Genomic DNA, 25,194 nt, shown 5'->3' with positions numbered 1-25,194 from the left:
AAAACAGGGGAAGGCAGTTTATTCACACTGGTTCCTTCCCCAAAACACTGGAGGGCAGTCTACCCAGGCTAGGACACCCATGTGAATTCCTGCAGGGCATGTTGGTTATGAACTCACATGGGGCAGCCCTGTTGGGTTCTCTGGGGTCCGCTAGGGAAGCTGCAGGGATCAGGAATCCCTACTTTGTGGGGTTCAGACATACCCAGAAGTGCTTCTGAGCCACAGACTTGTGTCACTGGAAGTACGCCTTGGTGTGGAATAAAAGAACCAGCCCACCTTCAATCTGAGAGCCAGAGTCAGGAGGAGGAGGACGAACCTTGCTGTGAGGATCAAAGGAAGAGACAAGGAGACGACAGAGTAAAGAACTGAAGAAACAGAGTGTTACTGACTGCTGTGGTTGTGGTGTAGGAAACTACTACCCCAGTAAGAGTTTTACACTAAATAAAAGCCTTGTAAATCGCAAACTTGTGTCTGAGCCTGTGTGTTGGGAGTTTGGGGAGCTGCAGCATCCCTTGGTGACCACACTGTGCATAAGAAAATTGATAGACACTACTTACACCATTTATATTGGTTACATTATTTGCTATGCTGTCTTGTTTCCTCTCTGCTCAAATTGCGTTGCCAGGGTTAAACCTTGAAATTACTTATTTGTTGTCTCAACACTGGCCAGTCCTATAACACAACAAACATTAACAAGACTATACCTGGAACTGCTACTGGAAAGAAGAGGCATCAGATTTAGACTAAAGTAGTAGACTAACAAATGAAGAAAACGTAGATGTTTGTTACTCAACAGAAATTTGAAAACAAATGTTGTGGAAAACACTGAATAAAGAAGAGTCTTGATTGTTATATATGAAATTCAAACATGGCCGGCCTTTATTTGCATCTAGAAGTGAAGCCCACATGTGCCTTCTTTCAAGCATCATGGCAAACAAGAAAACCCTTAACAGAAAAGCTTCCTTTCTCAGTTATTTTCATTTACATAACCCACTTCAATATATTTTAATTTTCACCAGTCAGATAAATGAGATACTTCAGAAACACACCTCTGAATTAAGCACTATATAAAGTCCCAAACTAAATAAACATACTAAATGTCCAAGGTATAGGAAATAAGACTTCTCTTATAGAACCTGTTATTACAGAACAAAGCACAAAGTTAAAAGATATATATGATCTCATTTTCTAATATAAAATGTGTTGGTACAGATGAAAACATGTTGTCCTAGCATAACAGGCAGGTGATTTTTTTACTAACCAGGTAAGTAAGAGATCTTTGGTGTATATAGAAAGCAGACAGTGCCGTACATGGTGAGGTCTCCGTGTAAATATGCACAGGACATAATGAGCTACTAAAGAAAAAGGTTTATGACTGAGTGTCAGGGTTTATTGAGCTACTTTATGTTACCAAATAACCAGTAATTTAAAAAGTATTATTGTTACATAATTCCTACCATGCTAATCAAAGAGCAAATTCGTAAAAGTGATTTTGTACACTGAGCTTGGTTTAGAAAAATAATAATAATTTTGCTGTTTATATTCACTTCTGGCTGACATGCAGTCTGTAAAGTCAAAACTGAGCATAAACATTTTTGAATCCGCTTTTCCTGTCTGAGCTTATCACTGCGGCATCAAGTGGAAGGCAAGACCCAATCCTGGATGACGTCCAAATGCATCAAAGGTCTTCCTCATGGCTGTATTCAGTCATCATAACATCCTTGCAATTTGGGAAATCCCTGGAGAAAACCTACATGGGCATGGAGAAAACATGCAAACGCTTCATGGACTGAGACCATATTAGGAACTGACTGAGATTTCTGGAACTAAGAGGGAGCAGAAATAACAACTATGCCATCATCCCTTCCAATTAAAAACATACTCTTAAAAATAATAAGACTGAGAAACAGTCATTTAAAGTAACAAGCTAGCACTTGAATGTTGATAAATTCATCATCATAAAATCACTGGCGGTCAGCATTGTTTGCCCATTTGTAACTATCTATTGTATCTTCCCTGAAAAAGTGTTAAGTTTACAAAGTCCATGTTATACTTTGACCTGTTTTCATCAAGAACCCAGCCATCACACATGCAGATATTTTAAATACCAGTATAATCCATATTTGTAGCTCAATAATAAAAAAATAAGAAGTATGAATCTTGTGTTTCTCTATGTGCACAACCTCATACTTTCTGTTATCTTCTAACCAGCTTCCTAATAACTTCATGTTCTCAATCTTTATGGTAGTGTCCGGAGTTATAGCCATAAAGGTTTTAGATTCAAACTGCTCCCTGTTTCACAGTGCTGTGCTGAAGAAGTCACGGAAACTGTGTGTACCACAGTTTTATGTTAAAATGTATATGGAAATGTATGTAAAAGGCACTCTATATAATAAAACTACTAAAATGACACTTGATGCACAGAGTCATGTTTTGGTGAGTTACCATAATCCATTATCTGCTGTCTCCCTCAGCTTGCCATTATTCCCACTCAACTAACCCCACTTCTTCTGTTACTGTATATGATACACGGCTGTCTGAGTTTTATTGTTACTACTTAAGACATTTGCTCCAGAAGCGGTAAAGGTTGCTCCCTATTTTTTTTCCTAAACATTCAGCATTTTCCATTATTCAAATTTTACTGTTTTATTTTCACTTGTCTCATTTACATCATTTAATAATGCAGAAACTCTTTGTATGTTTAATTGTTTCTTCACAAAAAAGCACCATCTTAATATCTAGCACTGGGCAGAGAAGATCTGTTAGGGCAGAGCACAGCACTTGATCTCAGATAAAGTCACTGCATTATTTGAGGAAAGTCAGAAATTGTTTTGTTAACCAGGAGCACGCAAGAGTGAATACTGAGTGTGTTCTCTTTTGATTCAAATACGGCCACCGTTTCTTTTGTTATTCTCAAAAGGCAATAGGCACAAAAAGGACAATAAAAGAGAGTCAAAGCTTAGGGACACAGGGTTGCTTTTTTTTCTGAATGGAGTTATTCTGCACAGTCTGCATTGCCACACCATTCAGAATGCCAGTAAATACACAATCATGTAAATTAACAAGCCAGTTTAACTGCAGAAAATTGCCATACTGTCAGCATTCAACTGATGCTGAATAAATGAGTCTGTCAATCTGAAAAGGGAGGACCCAGCCTAAGAAGCTGCTTAAGCGAAAGTGCCAAAAGGTAAACAGGCGCGCTTAGCTGTGAGGCAAAGAAAGAGAAACAAAGGCAATTCTGACTTATTGCTGATATTGTGTCCACTCAGTACAGGCACAGTCAACCTTCTTTACACTTATGGCTATCTACAACCAAGACAGGGACTGCCCAGGTCATGCAAAATGAATATTCTTTACTCAATGTGAGCCAGCACTAATCACACATCTCTTGTGCACATTAAGGAGCTGTATCAGTAGTATACTGTATATACAGTACAAATAGCATGCTGCACACACACACACACACAGACATCATGCAGATATTGGTTTCCAACTCACCAACCCAACAATTTAAGAGAAGCTGCGGCACTTTCTTCTAACTGCTGCACTCTGTCACCCTCAAAGATCCCGTCTTCCCTGAAGGTAGACAACTCTAACTGAGACAGCGTGTAGTCTGAGAGGCGTAGGAGCTCTGGAACTGCAGGGAAGACTCTAGCTGTACACACCCTGCGTCTCCTCTGGTGTTGGCTCTGAGCGATTCTAATTAATAAATCCTATCAAAGATGTAAGCCAAAAGAGGGAGACAGAAAAAAAAATACAGACTGCCTCCAATGATTAGTGTGAAAGCTGAAGATACCCTCCTTCTATGCTATAATAAAATGAGCACCATGCAGCCAGAACCCCCCCCCAGACCCTCCACCGCTCGCTCAGTGTTGTAAATTATGGACTAGCTCTTAGCAGAGAGAGAGAGAGACAGAGAGAGAGAGAGAAAGAGACGAGAAGTCAGCTACTAGACTTTTGTTTATTTAGTTATTTTTTTTACAACAAAAATGATTCTGTGACATTATTAAGACAGAAGTTTAAAGAAAAATCTTTGAAATGTAAAACCTTTCTGTGGTAAAAACCATACCAAGATGCTTTAATAGTACATTGTGTATGTTCTAAAGGTGTGTCTGGCTGGCAATAGCTTACCGGATGTACCAGCAAAATGGTGCAAGTGGTGTATCTAAAAATCCCACATGAGACCATCTGGTAAAAATTATCAAAGAGTCTCAAACAAGACCTCCAGAGCAGAACGATACCCTATGTGCAAAGATGGCCATACATGTTAGTGTTGGAAATATAGTGGTAATTAGAAAAAGTTATGCCGAGTATGTGTGTTGCATACTGGTGCAAAGAAGAAAAATAGAAACAGCGTGTAATGCTCTCCCAGAATCAGGGCCGTTATTAACGTATGGGCACAATTCGGCACTGGCCGGGGTCCCCAGGAGCAATGTCTCTGATGCCTATGTATGTTTCTGTTTTGCTCTCAAAACAGGGGCCCCAGTGCACTGTTTTACCCGGGAGCCTATGATGTTAATAAAATGGCCCAGAATGCTATTGGGCAGGTAACTCATGAGATGGCAGGACATGTGACTTTTTCCTTTAGAGAAATGGTGAGTCCAGGGATTAATGGCCAGACACTTAGCCTCTTACTAGAGGGCTCATTGTCTGAAATGAGAATATACACAATTGTGGTATTGCTCTAAAGCAGGGGTGTCAAATTCAGATTCTGAAGGGCCACAGTGTTTTTTTCTGGCCACTTTCTCCATTAGTAACCAGTTACTGCTGGTACTTGAAGAGGCTTCTTTTACTTAAATTTAATCGAATTGCTTGTGAAGATTCTTACTCCTTAATTGTCATATCATGTCATTTTCTAACCCGCTTAATCCAGACCGTGGTTGCTTTTGGGTGCTGGCGCCTATTCCAGCTAGCAAAGGGATCAAGGCAGGAACAAACCCAGAAGAGGGCACCAGTCTATCACAGACCTCCTAATTTTGTTTTTTATTAACTACCAACTAAATAAAAATGAGATGCAAAGCAAACCAACAGATCACCAGTTAAGATGGCATCATTAACATCCAACCAATTTCAAAATTAGAAGCTAATTCTTGCTGTTAGTGAAACCAGTCATTTAATTCCATGGTTTTGTTGATGTTCGTGTTCTGCCACACCAGATATTTTCAAAAGTGTTGATTTTCTTTTTTTCTGAGCACACCATCAAAATGTGCTGTGATCCAAAACAAATTGATATTTCTTAGTCTTTCACCCGATGGATACACAGTTATAAATCAGTTAGCTTGTTGTGTTGGGTTATTGCTTGATTGTTGAGTAAGGGAATAAAACATTAAAGGGTTATGAGTCTTCCAAAGTAAGTCAGTTAAAAATGAAGGCAAAAGAAGTGTTTTATTATCACTTATTCAGTAATTAACAGTGTCCAGAATGAAAACCTGAGTTTTTTGACATTCTAGCTTTAAAGTTAAGCTGCCTCCGAGGTGCAAGTTTGAAGGGACTTGATATGAGTCTGGTATCATTTTCTGACAAGTTGAGTTTCCTTCTGCCCAGCTTATAGTTGAAAGCCACCTGACAGCCACAATTTATAAGAAAAGAGCTGTGAAGGAGGAAGAGACCAGGGAAGAAAAGAAGGGAGGTGAAGAAAGGAGCATTCTGATGTACTTTTGAGAGGAGCAAATGGGCAAACCTGACCCCACTAGGCAGACAGAAAATGCAAGACTTGCAGAGTCATGCCCAAGGTGTAGCAGGGTCGTCTAGGTGCTTTCAATACTTTGTTGTCCCTATGTTTATTACTCCTTATTTTATGTTAATAAACATTTTTTGTTAACATTTGATCTCATTGGAGTCATTTTGAGTGACAAGTCCTTCCACAAATAGCCCCTCTTATCTCCATATATATTTTCTTTTCACAATTAAAGCAGTGGAAAGGAAAGTGACTTATAGTGATTATGAGTTTTAAAGTTATCTAACTTACCCAATAGGCCATACTGATCTCACTCTTATCTTGTCCATCAAAACTATTGGGTTTGGCCATATATTTCAGAAGAAATATACAAACAAAAATTACATACTACACATGTGGCTAAAATATAAATATGACTTGATCAAGGCTTAAAAGCTGAGAAATATAACACTAACAGAATCACAGAGAACCATTAAGATCAAGGCAAAAATCAGCCGTGAATGGGAGACCACCAAAACATCATTAGGAATAACTCGTTTACACACCGATCAGTTTGTTTAACATGTTCTTCACAGCAATCAACTCGCACACTTCCCACAATTTTCTCCTGCCTTACACCCAGTGCTGTCAAGATCTGTCCCAGTTTCACTGGCTTTCAGAATGGATCAGTGGAAAGGTAAATTATTATTAGAACTTTATTTCTCAAAATACGCAAAATACTCTCAATATAAGAGACCTTTTCTAAATTTATCTTCATTAAAGTCACTGAGAACAAGACTATGAGATGGTTCACTGCATGATGCAAATGTAAGTACCAGGGCATTGTAAAGCCACCAGCTCAGACATCATTGAGTAGGAAGCAAAACTAAACTAGGACCCAAAAGTGGGTTAAGAGCGATGCACGTACAAGTAACATCAAGGAGAGCGATGAACATATTGTGAACATTGCACAATCCAATGTTCTTTACAGTGACAATCAAGTCAACAATGAACATTCATGCTTCTCACTTGCGCTCGTGAATTGACTTGAAGCTAACTAACAATACTTCAGTCTTACTGGCATTCTGTTTAAGAAAAGTAAAATCAAGTAAATCAAAAATGCATGCCAGCAAAGAACAAGATGGTAGTTTTGTGATAGACCTACTATTAAGATAAACCTGAGTGTCATCAGTATAGCAATCAAAGCCAGGGGCAGATTTGCCATTGGGAACATTGGGAGATTTCCTGGTGGGCCGGTCAACTGTTGGGCACACTCTTTTAAAGTCTCATAAATAAACTGGCACATATTTTTAACCTGCTCAATGCATTTAACCATTTTACAACGGACACCAGACGTATAAGAAAAAAGAAAGAGGGTGCTGAGAAAGCAAGGATTAAGAGAAACAAAAAATAAATGGCTCTGGAGGAGGATGGAGCATAATGACTGAAAATATCAGCTTTGTTTTGAACAGGTGGGAAAAGTTTTCATCTGTTAACTTTACAACACTGCATTGATTCATGAATTCAGTAGCACTAGGTGGCAGCAAAATAGCCAGCAAAATAGACAGCTAGCTAGGTACAGTAGCCAGTATGATTAGCTCTACAGTCTGTCATATTCTAGCATTATTAAAATAGTGTGTCCAGCTGCCATTAATGCTTTACAATGACAACAGTGTTAACATAAGCACACTAAATAATTTAGCGGCTAACAAACATAACTGTAACTTAGCGCTTCTGTCTAGCTTTTGTTGGCAGCAATAGGCTTAAGAATTTAGCCCATATGTAACCTATCAAGAAAAGGAAGATATTTAGTGAATTTGTGATGCAAGTATTACGCAACCAAAATGCAATTTGTTTTAAATTCCACAAGGATAAACAAACTGCTATTCATGGTCCAACTAGCAGCCACAGAGAGTCAGTCGAGTGATACTGACGAGGCAAGGGCAAGAGGTCTTTTAAAAACATTGTGGTGCTGTGGTGTGATGATACAATGGAGGTTTAAGGGTATTTTTCAATATTACAGAAAATTATATGACCAGTATGAAACATTATTATGTCTGCAGGATATGAAGAATTTATATATGGAAGAATATGTAATTATATAGTATAGCTACATGAAGTTAGTTCAACTACTGTACAGGATCCATGCAAGAGACAAGAGAAAGTTGTACTTCTGGGTGTCAGGAACTATGAGTTCCAAAGCACGTACTTCCAAACACTTCTTATTATGCCCACTAGAGGAGGATATCACCGTTAAACTCAGGCTAGTAATAAGGCCAATCACTGAATTTTAAAAAATAAAAGATTTATTCTTCACAAAAAGAATTCCAATTACAATGAAGCTCCATGGAGCACAAAGACAATTCAAGCTGAACAAAGTCCCAATACAGAATTCAAAAGCAAGGTCAAAAATACAGGGCAGAAAGTCAAAAAAATGAGAGAAAACAGTGATTCGCAAAATTCACAATAAACACAAGTAAACTCACCAACTCCCTAGAGTATTCACAATGAGCCGCCAGGAATAGTGGAAGATCTTCTGGATTTAAAGAGGAGAGGGCAGCCCCTGGCAGTTTTTGGCAGGTGGCCCCACCTCTTGAGGGACCACCCACAAAAAACATGGAGCAGAACAAAGACAGCTTATATACATTGACATAAGCAAAAATAAAGAATGATGCACACATAATCAAAATAAATAAAATTAAAAATGAACAAAAGAGACAAAAAACATGAATTTGAATCCCAGACAGGGGAGGAATCCTGGCTGAAACCTGAGGCAAGGTACATGACAGAGGCAACAACAGATGAGGAGGACAAAGAAAGAGGTACTCAGGCAGACGGAAGAAATGCAGAAAAGGCTACTACAAGCTACCTGAGTGCTTTGCAGGTTCCCTGTCCACAGATCTTGATCTGTTTTTCTTCTGTCACCTCCAACAATCTCCCAGACAGAGCATGTTGTGGATGTGGTAAAAGTGATTGGAAACTGTGGCCTAACTTTGTCAGTGGTGCAAAGCTGAAGCTACCTGTACAATACTCTACAAGACAATACTCGTGATCACGACAACTTTCTGGTGCAAGCACATGTCATATTTAATGAGCAGCAGCATCTTGAGTGCATTCGAAACAGCAAGAAACAGCTTATTTAGGAATTGTGAACCTATTTCTTTTTTTGTCAGTTACCATGGCAGACTAGGGTAGGACATGGCAAGTACTTAAGGCATCCTACACCTACTTCCAGTGAGGAGTTGGAATTCTCGTTTGACAATGAATGACGTAAGTGTTTTATGGCACCCTGAGCTACAAAATTGCACTTGTGATATTTTAAAGTTTTATGATACCAACAGTAAGGCTTCATCACAAAGATAAAAACAGTAATAATAATAACAATAATAATAAAAGTATGAGTAGGAGAAGAAGAAGAAGAAGAAGAAGAAAATGGAAGACATGATAAAATATTGCGCAAAGCTGCACATAATCATTGTCACTTTGCAACAACATCAAGAATAACACTGTAATGAGCACCGAGATGAAAAGGGACTGAGATACAAAACCAAATCACAGTTAAGCCCTGTAACATGCATGTTTATTTAGCAATGAATGACCCACAGCTGTACCTTAGAAGACTCACCTTCATGCTGTTATGGCCCAGGACATGCCTCATAAAGTAACAGTTATTGAAACAAACCATGAATGTAGCTTGCCTTGACACCACCTCATGTGGAGTGGTTGAGAAAAGTATAAATTTGTATATTACCTCACTCTTTGACAGGCTATTCAAGGTTTAGTACAAAATTTGAGTAAAGGTTGGCTGTAATATACCTAAATTAGCATTATTGCAAAGCTGCATTTTCTGTGTGGCCCAAGAAATGAAATGTTACCAACACTTTAATTTTGGCAGACAGTGCATCACATGTTTGTTTAGATGTTGTGATCATATGACATACAAGATTTGTTATGAACATTATTCCATCTCTGTCAAATTGATATCTTTTCATTGTTGTCCAGTGTTTCCAAAGCATTTGCTTGGTGATCTCTTAATGAGCGACTTCTTCTGGCAGCTCCTAGCAAGTCAGGACAGCTCACAAGCTCTCCTGAACATGTTGAAGTTAGGAGTAGTTTCCTTAGTTAGGAAAACTGCTAAAACACTATTACTTCTACTCATTGCAGTAGGTCCAGATTTGTGTCACTCTAGGATTTTCGAGCTAGTTACAACTGTTTTCTTACTCTCGAATCCTTGATAACAAAGTAATCAGATTTCTTAAGAACAGATGTAATAAGAGTTTTACGAGAAGACGGAAAACAGCCAGAAGCTACAGATGTTTCTTTAAGATGATAAATTGGACAAGAAATAACTGATGTACATAAGTAGAGTAGGAGTTGGAGGAAATTGATATTAACTCAGTGATACACAAATGACAATAGTGGCAAAAAATTGTCCACTGCAAAAATGCCGTGCTGCTAGCCATTGCTCAGTCTCACTTCAGTGCCCAAGAAGTAATTGCTTGCTAGTCACCTTTTAAATAAGTATGGTACAATACCTCAAACAGTTCTTGGACCATACTACTACTTGGGGCCCTTAGGTTACCCCAAGGTTATGAGTCCCTCTTTTAATATACAGACACCATAAGGCCTCTTCTCCTGCTCCTTACCCCTTTAGCCCCGGGCAACAACATACTAAATAAGTGATGCAGCACACATTTTTGGTTTGTTTAAGTAGCTTAGAAAATTATCATTGTGAAAAATATATATATAATCTAAACGACCCTCCCCAATCTCCAAAGCCTAGGGGTTCCAACACCGATCTTCATTAAGTGTTATAATGAGCTAATTTCACAAAAAGGGTGAACTTTCCCTTTAAATCAAGATTAATGTGACCATCATAAAATAAGAACCAAACACAATTCCCATAGCTCATTATACTGCTCTGTAACATGACCCTGATTGTACTTGTGCTTGAACTGCATCTCTGTATTGTATGGCATAAGGTTTACTTTTATTCCTTTGGAAATTATGTAAGTGATTAAAAGGCTGAATTAAAGCTTATACAGCTCTCATTCTTTTAAAGTGCAATCCACTGCCTTTGTGCCAGCTGCCTTTCTCCCCTGGGTGTCCAATGAAATACATTTGAAACAATGAAACACATCTCGATAACAGTCTAGCTAAGTCAAAGCAAAGTGCATGGCCAGCCAGTCTGACAAGAAGAGGCCACACTTCAATAGACAACACGTTAACCTGGGAGCCCACTATTGGCTGGAAAATACATGGACATTCCTATGATAAATAGGACGACATCCAACGAGTGACAGTCAGATAAATACAGCTAGAAAGGCAAGAGAACGGACAAGACTAAAAATGACATGCGGAAGGGGGTGGTGGCAGAAGGGGGTGGCAGAATCACATCAGAGCTCAAGAAAGCAGCAAGTGGGATGTTGAGGGAAAATAAAAGACATTTCAGTACTGCACCTAATCTAGCTCACCTACAGAGGTGAGGCAGGTGATGAAATAGAATACAAACCAGATTAAATTTGAATGAATGCTACAAACAATTATTCTTGTTACAGTATGTTGAATTTTTCAGATAAACCATCCATGACATAGACATAACATAGCATTCATAAACCTGTGTAATGTTGAGTCAAGGATGGATTCCTAAACAGCAGCACTGAGTGCAATGCAGGAAATGGCAATGAACAGGGTTCCAGTTGCATGTCAAATCATATTCATCCTTCAAATGTGAACTTAAAAGGCATCTGTTTAAAATTGCTTTTTCTTTCTGATTACAGTGGTTATGTTTGGTTTTAAATATTTTCTGATGTTTTTAGTTGTTTATAATTGTGTCTTTTATTTATTTATTTACTGTTTGTTCGGTGTCCTTGAGTTTTCAGAAAGGCACCTTGTATAAACAAAATGTATTATTATTATTTTTATGTCCCACTCGTGCAAATGCTTACACATAGGACAATTTAGAATTGCCAATTAAAATAAATACATGTGTTTTTAGGAATGTGGCAGGAAAATGGGAGTAGCTGAAAGTAAACTTATAAACATGGGAAGAATGTACAAACTCCACAAGTCGTAGGAATTAAATTCAGGATGCTGTATTCATGAAGCACAGCACTGGCTACTGCGCTACAATGCCACTGTCTTTTTCACATTGCAGCACACAATTCACATTATTAACAGACACTTCTCTTAAGTTGCATTTAGTCCAATTTGTTGAGTTTCAAATTCATGTTTTAGGTCTGTTTTGTTTACTTTTAATTCTTTTTTATGTTTATGTTATTCTTTTATTATTTGTTTTATTCTTCATTTTAAATGTGTCTATGCACAGTATGTGAGTTTCCTGGGTTATACTTCATGTATTTTGTGGGTGGTGCATTGGGAGGTGGGGCCACCTGCCAATCACTGCCAGGTACTGCCCTCTTCCCTATAAATCTGGAAAGTCTCCCGTAGACCGATAGATCAGGGCAGTTATTTGAATGGACTTGGGAATTTTTTGGTGAGTTTCTGTGTTTTTGCTATGCTTTGTGCTTTTTGTGAATTATTGGATTTTTGACATTTTGCTCTATTCTTTTCTCAGTTCTTGAATTTACTGTATTGGGACTTTTAATTTTACCTTTGTGCTCCACAGAGCTTTATTGCTTTTGCAATACTCTTTTGTGAAGAATAAATGTTTTATTTTATAAAGTTCCTGTATTTGCCCTATTACTAGGTGAGTTCGGACAGTTTTACCCCTCTAGTGGATATATTGGAAGTGTTTTTGGGATTTGTGCACTTTGGATCTTCTAGTTTACGAAACAATTGACTCCCAGTTTTACAACTTTGAGGTGGTGTAATCTCATGGCAGATTCTAGACGTAAAGAATTAAGGTTTGCACATTTGTCTGAAAATTTGTAATATCTCATTAATCCAATAACTTTTCTCTCTGCTCTCTGAAAACTTCTCCTCAATACTGCTAAAATAATTCTAAATAAATTAAATTCAAAATCAAAATGATTAAACAAAACAATGGGAGAACACCTGCTGATTCAGACCTCTCCTCTGAAGCACTGAAAACCCCTGAGTGAAATACACTTGTAAAACACCTTTGAGTGGAGCTCACAACAAGAATGCACTTTCTAAAATGAAATGTGCTTGTTGAGACATAATCTGATTGTTTAAACAAAAACAAAAAAATGAGACCAATTTTCCTAATACGCAGTATGTAGACACTACATCAAAATTAAAGCATCAGACAAGAATGTCTACAAATGCTTTTTAATAACAAGCACCGAGCTGTCAGAAGGAATGGGAAGAAAAAGAGAATCAGTAAACTCACCGTCTTTCTGCAATGAAAATGTGCATTATTTTGTGATCATTAATAGTGTGGTATAGTTTTGGTGTGCCACCTTGCACTCGTTTAATCATCAATCACTTAATTTAATTTGATCATCTAATGAAGCCCTCTCTGCTTTACCAAATCACTGCTTTGGGAACTCAGACATTACATATAGACCCAACAAGGTATGACATCAGAGTTTAAGATTATGTAAATGTATATCTGACTTTTGCTTGGGATGTAAAGAGATACAAATTTCTACAGCATTCATCTTTTCTAGATTAACCATTATTCAAAAAAATAAAACTAAACAGTCATAATTAAGTTAAATTATGTTCAAATGAATAAATTAAATATCATCATGTGTGCAAAGTATACTGATATTCTTACTTTGATGTCCCGAGACTCCCGACAACTTACAACACGTTGCCACCATGATAAATGATTTTGATTAAAAGAATGGTATTCTGAGAATGAAATGGGTGGATTTAGATGTCACACTTTTTTACTTTTTTGTTGGGGAATTGAGGCTTCTAAAAAGTATAGTATAACAAGAAATTGGGAGTTCACATGTGGAAGTGAAAGGTGAACTTGTGTTTGGGTGGAGATGTGGAGTTAGCGATTCTAGAAGTGCCCTAAGGATTGGTTATAGTGTAAGGACAGTAGACAGGGTGGAAAGGTGAGTGCTCTAGGATTTGTATCAATGTCACGGTGTGGTATGGCTCTCAACACGGAGCAACAGTCCACCAGTAAGCACACACAACAGATGAATGTTGGGCTTATTATTTCAGAAAACAGTAAAAATTAAAGATGGAGAGAAACTATGAAAATTAGATACAACCCTGAAAAAAGCATCACCAAACAAAAAGAGAGTGTTTCACACCCACTGTTAACCAATTGGGAGGTAATGGACAAAATATCAATAAATTCATTGTATCTGTCCTTGGAATAAATAAAACACTACAGTAAGTGATGAAATGTCAAGGTAAGCAAAGAACCTCTGTATCATATAACTTATTGCCATACTATCTGGAGTCTTATGTCAAGGACAAGTACAGTATAATAATTCTAAATACTGTATATTCTCTAAAATAAACATATTTTTTTTAATTTTACAGTACCCTCTAAAGTTAGGTTTCAAAATCAGTAGAGCTCTTGTTGCCACTATAGAGTATTCCATAACTATGTGACAAAACCAGTTTGATATACTATTTATTACTTATTGAAGTTCATTATCTGGGTGAGCTGGACCATGAACTGACAAAACTGTGCTATGGAATAAGCCTCAGACAGGGTCACCAGTCCATCAAAGGGGAAAATATATACAACGTATATAGTTTTAGTTGAACGAATGTGTTACCACAGTTAAAAGTGTATATTTGGGAAGGTTTGTTAAGTTAGGACTTTTGGAGCTTCAAAAGTATTTTAAAGAATCTACCAATTAATGGTTACTGCTGTAGTACATTATTACCTGAGTGGTGTTCAATAATGCTTTCTATGACAATGACAAGATGCATTCCCTAAACTCACACTTTAATTAGGAAACATCTGTCGAAGTGTTTACCTGTTAAATTTGAAACTGCATACCACCACCTGGTGTACAACTTTTATCATGGGAGGTTGACTGTGTTGCTACACACTAATAAACCTTGCATGGGAAATGAGGAATATGGAGCTATTTCTTATTACATTCATTACTTTAGCATAGCCTATTGAATAATAAGTGCCATGCTACTTTAACCATATACTGATCCTCTGCTGTTCGATAGTCTTTTTTAAAACTACAAACATTGAATACTGCCATCCCATATTTGATTGGTGAGAGCAGTAGCACAACATGACACAATTTGCTGGCAATCTTGCCATTTAAAGCAATCATAGATCAAAAGAGACATCTGAAACATTAACAACAGCACTGGAAAAAGATCAGGGGCCTCATGTATAAACGGTGCGTATGCACAAAAATGTTGCGTAAGAATGTTTCAACATTCAAATCGCGATGTATAAAACCTAAACTTGGCGTAAAGCCACGCACATTTCCATGGTAGCTCATACCCTGTTGTATGCAAGTTCTCTGCTCGGATTGGCAGACTGGGGCACCCAGCGTCAAAGCAGAGCTACTGTTCCTTTGTGGTTATCCTTTCTTTTTTAGATCAACATCCCTGACGCAGCTTCATAAATATACTGAAAATAACCGTAAATTGTTTATTAGTTTAATGCATCTGATTCTAATTAACCAGTAACAATATAATTTTCCACAGAATGGTCAAACTATTCTAAATACAATAGCTGCTTTAACGTTGTTACTCTCACTGCACCTCGGATCCCGCATCGGATCATCTTTTTCCATATTACTCTCACTGCACCACTCGGAGTATTTATATCACTGTATCTGAGTAGGGAATCACAGCTGTACAGCAGCTGATCGGAAAGAAAATTATCAGTATACAGCAACAAGCACATGCTGCCTCAGCCATGCTGTCTATTGAACTGCTCTCATATGGCAAACGCTTCAGAGTCTTTCCTGTATTGACCTTGCAGTTCAGAAACAGTTTCATCCCAAGAACTCTAAACGTACTCAATCAGTCCATCAAGTGCTCCTTGCAGAACTGTTTGTACTTATTAGTACAATCACCTCACTACAGTTATAATATTGCACAACCTGAGCCACTTTATAAAGCGCGTATTTACATATGATGACGATATCATTTTTAATATGAAATGCAGCAAAATATGTTTATTATATTATACATATAAAACTTTAACTTTAACAACCCGGTGCAGCAGTGCTTGCGTACCGCTGGCGCTCTGTTCACGGCTTGTTCCTGCCCCGTGCTGTATTCTTGCTGGTGCTGACATGACACTGGAAGGATAGATGGATAGAATAATTAAACACGTACTACAAAGATATTTCGATGTTCCTTAAAAGTTTTGAAGAACCGGCATTCTAAGCTTACGGATGGCTTAACGTCTATTACAGAGCTGATTGTGTGGTGTATTGGGTATTTGTAGAAAGAAAAGTAAGGACAGGAATGGGAGGTTAGTATGTTTGAAAGAGACAGTACTGCTACAATAAAGTATTTCATCGAAAGTAGCACATGGCACAGCAAACATTTTGCGCGAGACATGAACAATCACTGCGCCACCGTGTTCCCATGTTTAATAACATGCTTTAACTTTTATCATCATGAAAATGATATCACGTATACATCTCAGTATTTTAATTATTAAGAGAGCTGTAATATTATGAATGTAATGGATTCTGTGTCCTGTCAGAGGAAGAGAAAGCCCAGAAGCACGTAGTCATTCACACAAATAGAGCACATAGAAGATCAAATACAAAACAAAGCATTTAACGTGCTACTTTAGTTACGATGGGATTGAGAAACTAGTAAATTAAATGATTTTAAGATTAAGTTTATGATGTTCTACTTTAATGACAAAATAAACTACGTGATTAAAGTGGAAATTTAAAGATTAAAGTTGACATTTCATGCTTTTTCCCCACTGTCTGCCTTTTTTTTTTCTCTGTACCCTAATAAGCTTTCACATGACACTCAGACAGTGGCCTACGACTCGCCTTTTCACGGAGACTTTGATATCTGACAACTTCTTTTTATTTCGGGCACTGTGCGACTTTGTGAATGTCAGTTTGAGTTTCTCCGACACGCTATGTCACTCGATCAACTTCCTTTTGTTGTTTATACCACTGTTTAAACCAACAAATAGTACCTTTTTCTTTGCCTCCACTTGGTATTCACTGAAATTCTTCTATTTCCCCCCGTGCTTTTGCCATTGCCTTTTCACAGACGGCTGAACTTAAGGTATATTTATATTGATTTGCATATTCAAAGAGGCCTAATTCTGGGAGGAGTTGGGGCGGGACAGCAGGTGCATGCACATGCGTTACTTTTCACAATGACCGGGATTTATGTAGCAGAAGAACGTGGAAGTTGGCGTACGCACAGATTTATGCATCTGGATTTTTTTGTGCGTAAGCACATTTCCGCTATTGTCCGTATGCCATGTTATAGTGTAACTTCTGTGCATGGCTTTATACATGAGGCCCCAGGAATGGATGTCAAGAAAAGCATCAAAATTTACTCCAGTAGCAGTATAGTAAAAAAGCAATAAAAGAATATTGAAGAATGCCCAGTTATGCCCATGGAAACATAATTGAAAATTAACTGGTGTTAGCAGATAAAGTAATTAAATACTTCTTAAGGTATTTACTAAATAGGCAGTAAATTAATCACCTCTAGCAGATGTAAAATGAGTTCAGGTCTTCAAAAATTTATTGTTGAATAGTACTAGGAGTGTTGAAGATTAACACAGTTTTGGTAGGATTTTACAAATAGTACTGAAATTAATAAAAGACTGCCTGTATATCTAGGTGATCACTTCAAATGGGAGAAGGATCTGATGATTGGAAAGTTGCTGTCATAATTTAGGCTGTAAACCAATGCTTTGTAGCCTGTTTCTTTAAGACAAGCTAATTGGGTACCATTGTTAGAGTCACATCCCTCATCTCTAGGGGTGGGATCTTTGGGGTTATGACTTGACTTGATCACCAACTGGCATAAAAGGTCAGCCTATCCCAATAAGCACACAGCACAAGGCAGGAACAACTCTTGGATGGGGTGCCAGAACATGGGTTTATGATTCTGTAAAAGTAAAATCTTTGCTTTTAACAGCTAGTACTTCATGTCTTTAAATTTTATTGCAGATCTATGGTCCTTGTTTATTTTTATTGCTATACTAATGATGTCATTACTCTGCAACTTTACATCTGATTTTCACTGTGGGTACCACAGTTTTGCACTTATTTTTCATTCAAAAGTTATTTTTGACACTAAATGGCATTGGCATCAGAGGCAACTTACAAAACTGGGGTCACAAGTTGGTTAATTGGTTGGAGACAAAGTAATTGGGAATTGGAGCCTTTCCCACCCTTGGTGTGGTCATTAGTCGAGTTCCTCCAGGATGGTGACATTTTCTAATTTATAAATAGTAAACATGAGAAATTTGCAGATGACATTGAAATTGAAATGATAGTAAATACTGTCAGGGTAGCAAGAAAAAAAGTGCTACTTATAGATAAGCAGTTATACAAGAAGGGCAGTTGTGAGCTACAGGAAACAAACTCTGAAAATGATTTAGAGGTTTATAGGAACACAGTGTTATCATCTCAGCAATGCACAGAAGTAATTAAAAGATCACATGAAATGTTGGGTTATATTGTAAAAACTCATATATCACTTAAGGGACATTATATGCAGACATTGTAATGCACTGATGTGGCCACATCTTGAATAATGTGTGTAATTCTGGTTGTTACACTAAAAGAAGCTTTACAGAGGAGAGCAACTAAATGTATAGAAGGACTAGCTCTTCTGGTTGTGAACAGAGCAGGGTATGTGGTAATCAGGTTTAAGTCTTCAAAGTTTTCAGTGGCATTAGAACAAGCTGATTGAGTAGTTTTTTTTTTCTAATTAATAGGCCTGAAGAGGAGTGGAAATTAAGGGAAAGGCTATTCAAGACAGAAGCCATGAATCACTTGTGAAGGTCTTGTGAATCTGGAACAGACTGCCAAGTCAAATATCTTTAAGATACTGGGATAGCAGAGCTATTCGCTACTCACTTGAGTCCATGGAGCTGAATGTTTGCTTTTGTAAGTGCCATACTGGACTCTTTCCTGGCCAGGTTGCCGTAATTCAAGGACAGGATAGAAGGAGGAATAACTCAGCTGAAATGAGCTGAATTGATATCCCACTCAAAGGAAAAGATTAACAGATGGAATGGAGGAGGTGGTGTATCAAGAGCACTTCCCTCCTCCAGCATAACAGATGGCAGTGCTCCACTGGTGTGGACCCAGTAAGGACGCCCATAGAGATATATGGGAGTCGTAGTGCTAAGGGACAATCCTGTCTGGGTCCTTGGGAATGCCAGGGGGTGCTGCAGGGAGAGTGACTCCCAGCTTCAGAAAACTTCTATCTGACCCGAATGTTCTTCTGTCGGGCTATACGCTGATACTGGAAATACTCCAGGGTCTGAAAAAGCGAGCCATCCAGCCTCCTCAGGTGAGTCAGAGTCAGGGAGCAGAAGGCAAAGCTCACCTGGAGGAGGAAAATGAGGATTGTTTATTGAAAGATTGTGGAATTGGTCTGGAAAGAAGGTATTTTGGTGCAGTAAAAACCTTTATTATACACCTGGGAATGTTTAGTGTGGTGTGATTGGGGTTTTGGGACTTAGTGGTGCCCCATGTCTATTACAACTGGTGTAGTTGGCAGGATTTCCTAGCTCTCTGTTTAGCAAGGTCCTGAATAAATACATCTCTGGTAAAAAGATGGACCTCATAGACACAATTATTTTAAAAGGTAACTGGGGATTTGGGTTCAGTGGTGCCCCCAATCTATTATACTTTGCATTTGCAAAATGTGTTATGTATTTATGTTAATTTCAGAAGTAGCAGCTTTCAGACAATGCACAAGTCTTACACCATGCATTATAACAAACCAAATCATAACTAGCAAATTTAATTGACATTGTTTAATAATTGTCAAAGTTATTAACTGAAATGTAAAAAGCAGCAGAAGAATAAAAACAAAACAAAACAAACAATATAATTTTTAGTCCATGACCTCCAAATATTCAAAAAAACCGGTGGCCAAAAGATATGTCTCGTTTCCTAGAACATGAATAAAATTGACATTACTTCTTACTAAAACTGGTCTTTTGTGGGACTCGAACACAAATAATGCTTATGTAGATAATTCAGCCTGTGACACTTCAAGTGTTTAGCTGTCTTCCTGTGTGTTTGAGATGTGCTGTCCTTGTATGGAATCAATATGTTGTTTTATGCCTCCTGCACTGTAATGCTGTCAACTACTAAAAATTAATTGACTGTGTAAGACTGGAAAATACAAAATGCTCATGCATTCATGGAATGTAAAACCAAACTGCAATGGTAACAGCTGACACTGACCATTATCATAATAGCCTGAAATAAAGATCTGCAATAAAATTTTATTGGAGATGTTATAGGAGCTTTGGTAAGGTGGGAGTTGAGTGTATGTGTGTGTGTTTGTTATTGGTAGGGCAATGACTCAGATTCAATAATATGATTGAAAGGCAATGAAGCACCTGATGTCTAAACCATAATTTGAACATAGCTATGTAGCTATTTACTAAAGATTTCAGATCAAAAGCTTATGTTTTTAACACATCTTCTGTCCCAGCTTCATTAAAGGAGATGCATGAAATGAAACTGCTGATATGGTAGAATTGATGGCTGGGAACACTAAAAGCTTGTGATCCATCAGAACGAACCACCTATATGAAAAGCCATGAATATAGAACAGCTCATAAAAGGAGTTACTTTGAATTACGCAGTACTTATTAAAGTAATGATTTTCATAACAAGAAAAGGACAGAGCTGACAGTCTTTTTGTTTGATTAAGAATCGCTCTATGTATTCAAAGCAAGGCTGAGACTTAAAAAGCCATAACATCTCTGCTGACTATTTCAAGATAAGCATTCCTGGTCCAATAATAACTTGTACATATATGTCAGTTAAAATATTTAAAATAACGCTTATTTGTTCAGTTTTAAATAACCAGTCATTGTCAAAAGTCTCAAATTGTGGATGCTTAATGAGGATCACTGTATGACATGTTGGTTTTAAAAACATATCTGGCAGAGGTTGGCTACAGTTTGTACATTAAAGGTGTGGAGGTGGCACCTTGATGACTATTGAGTTAAAACAATATCTGGTATAGACCCTAAAGTGATTATACACAGTATTTGATGTTATCAACGGTGACTCTTCTGGAATATCATAAACCTTTGGGTTTTTTTTAGAAGTCGTCTAGGCAGATGGAACACTTTAAAGCCATGTTCTCAGTTTGCTCATAAATCCCTGGCAAAACATAATATTACATGTTCTTTAACAGGTTTTCCTATTTACACCTTTCTATCAGAATGTGACATCTTTTTTCCAAGTTTATAATAATGATTTTTTCATCTTTTTAAAACATTTCTGTTCACACGTAACAACCCTGAAATTTGAGGACTGTATAATACTCTTAGGCCACTTTCACTATTTTTGCTGAATTTGGGACTTTCATTAGTTGTCAGTTATAATCATCAAAATTAAAAGAAATAAACATTTGAAATACATCAGTCTGTGTGTAATGAATGAATCTAATATACAAGTTTCACTTTTTGAATGGAATTACTGAAATAAATCAACTTTGTCATGATATTCTAATTTTATGACCGGCACCTGTACATCCATTCAAAGACCTCTGTCTATTTCTTTTGTCAGTCAGTTATTGTCTAAACTGTTTTGTACAGAATATGGTTGCAGGGGTGTTAGAGCATATCCCAGCTAGCATAGGGTGAAGACAGGAACAAACCCTGGACAGGACACCACACAAAACCGCACAAATAATGACCAATACAGTACAGTACTGATTTTTTAACTGAGCATACTTTAATAGCATTGAAGCTGCTGATAATAGACCAAATCACACTCCCTTAAGTAAATAATTTATTACACTAACTTATTTTTTCTCCAATCCAAGGCCAAAAAAAGAAATAATGGTGAAGGAGTAGATGGGGTTTTTCATGAACACTTGTGAATGGTTCTCCCGTAAGAAATATCAACAGACATTCAGTGCTTTTGCTTGTGTCCTCACATTGTTATGAGCTCTCTTTCTTATCTTTCTATTCATGGGATTTATTTTTCAACTACTATTTCTTGATATTTAAATCTAATATACAATTTAAGAACATAATGGTAGTATTCTGTTGTCCCCATAGTGACACTTGTGGATGCTATATTTTTGTGTATTTTGTTTATAAATGGTACTATATTGTTAATATGACATTGCTGGCCACATGGCTTTGTTATGAGAAGATGTCTAATGTCATCCCATTGGCATTGTATAGTAAAAGATAGCAGTGCTCCTCAGCATGTATGAGATTTTGGGATTTTTTTTCTATAAAAAGCAAACTCACAGGCCGACAGGTCAGTCAAGCTTCATTCTGTATGCCTGCTGTGTTGGCAGCCTTCAACCATCCAATAAAGAGCTACATCCAGTTTTGATATGGTGTGGGTGCATATGCATAAAACATAACATATTGTTATATAGCATAAAAGTGCAACCTACAGCAATGTCCAGTTTTCCTTACATAATCAGATCACTTTAATGCACTCATATTGTAATAAGGGCACCTAGTGAGAATGAAGCTGCTTTTGTTAACCGTAAGCAGATACATTCTAACAAGTCACCTCTTATGACTGGTAGGACTGCTCTAGCATAATGCCACATAAAAAAGAAACTCCAATTACAGATACCATTCGCAAATCTTAATCAGAGAGCATTGATGTGTTTTTTCATTCTCTTGTTACATGCACACTTTGTCAGTGACTTTGTCGCTAGAGATCAGACCCTTTGTTTTTCTTTTAATTCAGGCATGTTCTGGCTGGAGCTCACAGCATTTATTGCAGCAGTAACATACTGCCATTCAACATAGTTGACACCCATGCTTAGGCCACCAAATAAAGACTCTTTGTCTGCCTCTAATTTAGAGGTGAAAAATTGTAGTTCTCACCACTGGATGTGTCATGTTGGAGGGTGCTCTACCAGCCAATAAGGGCCTGCAGCATCGTGACTGCATATGTATGAGGTTAATTAGCATGGTCCATATAAGGTTTAAGAGTGGAACTGGACAGGGTTTAAGGTGAGTTCACAAATACACATTTGCATGATGATTGTGATTTTATAAAGGAGAAATTGACTGGAAATGTGCATACGCTAGGTTTTATAAATTAGATTTTTTTTTTGCAGTACACATTTTCTTGTTTTTTGGCATATGTGTATTTTCACGCTCAAAACTACGCAAAGTTTTATAAAAGAGGCCTCTGGTCTCTTCCTGTAACAAAATTCTTACAAGTTCAGTCAAGTTTCAGAATCATTGTAGCCAAACTAAAGAAATCAAATACCTGTTTAGAAACCTTATATAAAATATCATATATGGATCCTCAAAGGGCTCTCTCCTTGTTAGTACCCTAGATATTCACACATTCAGATTTGGCACCAAATCCTTAGGACTCTGAACCTGACCCTAGCTTCCAAACACTTGATTCTCCTACTGCACTCTCAAAGTGATAGTTTTACATTCAGTCTGTGACATGATGTTCTCCTTTTCTTTTATCATTACCCTCTCTTTGGACTGTACTGTACTACTTAGTTGCCTTTTTACAGGTTTCATTGATTTTGGTCAATTGCATTTTCCAACATCAATCAAGCCTTATTTTGTAATACAAATCAGAGGATGTTGGTAATGGTAGCATTTTGATTCTCTTTGAGGCATATTTTAGTTGGAGTAAGGGGTCCAACAAATAGCAAGAAGCCTTTTACTGCTGCTTCCAGCAGATTCAGCTAATTAGAAATCCAGACTAACTAGAGACACGTGTTAGAAAAGGTAAGGGAAGGTCATATTTAAACAATAATACCGTTTTAAGAAAATGCTGGACTTCTTAACAACGGCATATTCATTAATTCTGCTTAAACCCTACCAGGATGTCAGTCAGTCTGCCATAAATTAAAACAGAAATCTTCATATACAAACCCAAAATGAAATCTTAATGGGGGAATAAAATGGTTAAATAAATTGATAATTTTGGCAGGATTTTAATATCCCTTAAACAGAATATTGACCTGGCAACATATAAAGAAGAGAAAGAGAGGTGAAGGTGGTAAAAAATGTCTGATATTTCACTTTTCATAAACATAAAAGAAAGAAAATAAACCAGAGTTCATGTTCCTGGTCTTCCCTGCGTGGAGTTTGCATGTTCTTCTGATGTCTGCTTGGGTTTCATATATGTGCTCCTGTTTTCTGCCAGTGTCCAAAGACATGCAGGTTAGGTGAATTGGTGATGCTGTATTGGCCTTAGTGTGTGTTCGGTGTGTGTATGTGTGTGTGTGTGTATGTGTGTGTTTGGTGTGTGTCTGTTTCCCCATGTTCCTGCCTTGTGCTCTGTGCTAGCTTATATAGACTCCAGCCCTCCTGTGACCCTGGTCTGCATTGAGCGGGTTAGACAATGGCATGACATAAAAGAAAGAAATGAGAAGGGGAACATATTGTAGAAAAAAATACTATAAAAACTAATAATGTATAAAAATAAAATTAACTAATATAAGTAATATGTAATGATAACATAACTGACAAAACTATTATAAAAAAATACAAAAAAATGGTGACAAAGCAATGCAGCAAAATCATATAAATCATCAATCATATACTGTGAACATAAACACATGGAGAAGGGAGATCTATAAGAAAGCTTAGTGAAATGACAACAGAAATGGGTAGACTCTCAAAAAAAGATGAAATAAGGAAATTATAAAAAATGTGAAAATTAAGTACTCTTAAAATCATCAGGGTGTGTTGCTGTGCTAATAGAATATTATTTTTACATTTTAGCACAAACAAAATACCGAAGAAAAATGGCTTCAACAAAAAGGTCTGGAATAAGCATTGATGAAAACAAAACCTGACAGGGAAGAATGACTACCAGTAACATTGTTGTGGCAGGGTTGTAAGGATGAAGATAGGTACTGCAAATACAAAACATTTAAAGCAATTGTTGTGATGTGAGATTTTACATATAACTTAATAACTGTTACTTTAGTGAGAAGCATTTAGGTTTACCAACTTACGACTAAGTCTCTTTGTAATTTTACAACAGGATTTGGGGGATGTGTCTTAAACCAGTTTGGTTAGTGTTTCTTCGCTAAAGTCTTTCTACCCCCGCAAGTAGGCTAAGGTGTACTTTAACATATGGTATGGGGGCAGGTGTTAAGATGTTCTATTTCCCCCATTGATCTGAGGTATGGCTGTTTGGAATTGGCCTTTAAGTACCATGATGTTCTATTGGCTGTAGGGGTTAGACAGAACATCTATAAATGTACGTGCTTAACCTCACAATCTCTCTCTTACTAACCAACATATGATGAAGCGTCTCTCTTACTAACATCTGAAAGAAGCATCTTTTGCTAACCTGGGATGATGAAGACAACACAATGAAGAGCACAGCTCAGCAGACAAATTGAACAGACATGTGGCTGAAAGCTGAGCACCAATGATGCCTTAACTAGAGACATTTTAAGTAACTACAAGTCTGTGTGCCACCTGAACTACAAATCACCATTTA

The 25,194-nt window shown here is 37.4% G+C and overlaps 1 protein-coding gene across 2 annotated transcripts in view; it reads right to left on the bottom strand.

Annotated features, from left to right (window-relative positions):
• The window catches only part of LOC120539362 (potassium channel subfamily K member 4-like), a 79,362-nt gene that overhangs the window by 41,251 nt on the left and 12,917 nt on the right, over positions 1-25,194 (bottom strand). Inside the window, exon 1 of one of the 2 annotated variants that reach the window (XM_039769360.1) lies at positions 3,499-3,812. The exons of the other annotated variant lie outside the window; for it this stretch is intronic. The gene's annotated coding sequence lies outside the window, so the exon portion shown is untranslated. Of the gene's footprint in view, positions 1-3,498; positions 3,813-25,194 lie in introns of those variants that run through there. 2 annotated transcript variants of the gene reach the window in all.

Source organism: Polypterus senegalus, chromosome 11 (genome assembly GCF_016835505.1).
Source record: "Polypterus senegalus isolate Bchr_013 chromosome 11, ASM1683550v1, whole genome shotgun sequence".
NCBI lineage: Eukaryota > Metazoa > Chordata > Cladistia > Polypteriformes > Polypteridae > Polypterus > Polypterus senegalus.
Note: the sequence above shows the minus strand (reverse complement) of the source record. Positions and strands in the feature narration are given on the sequence as shown.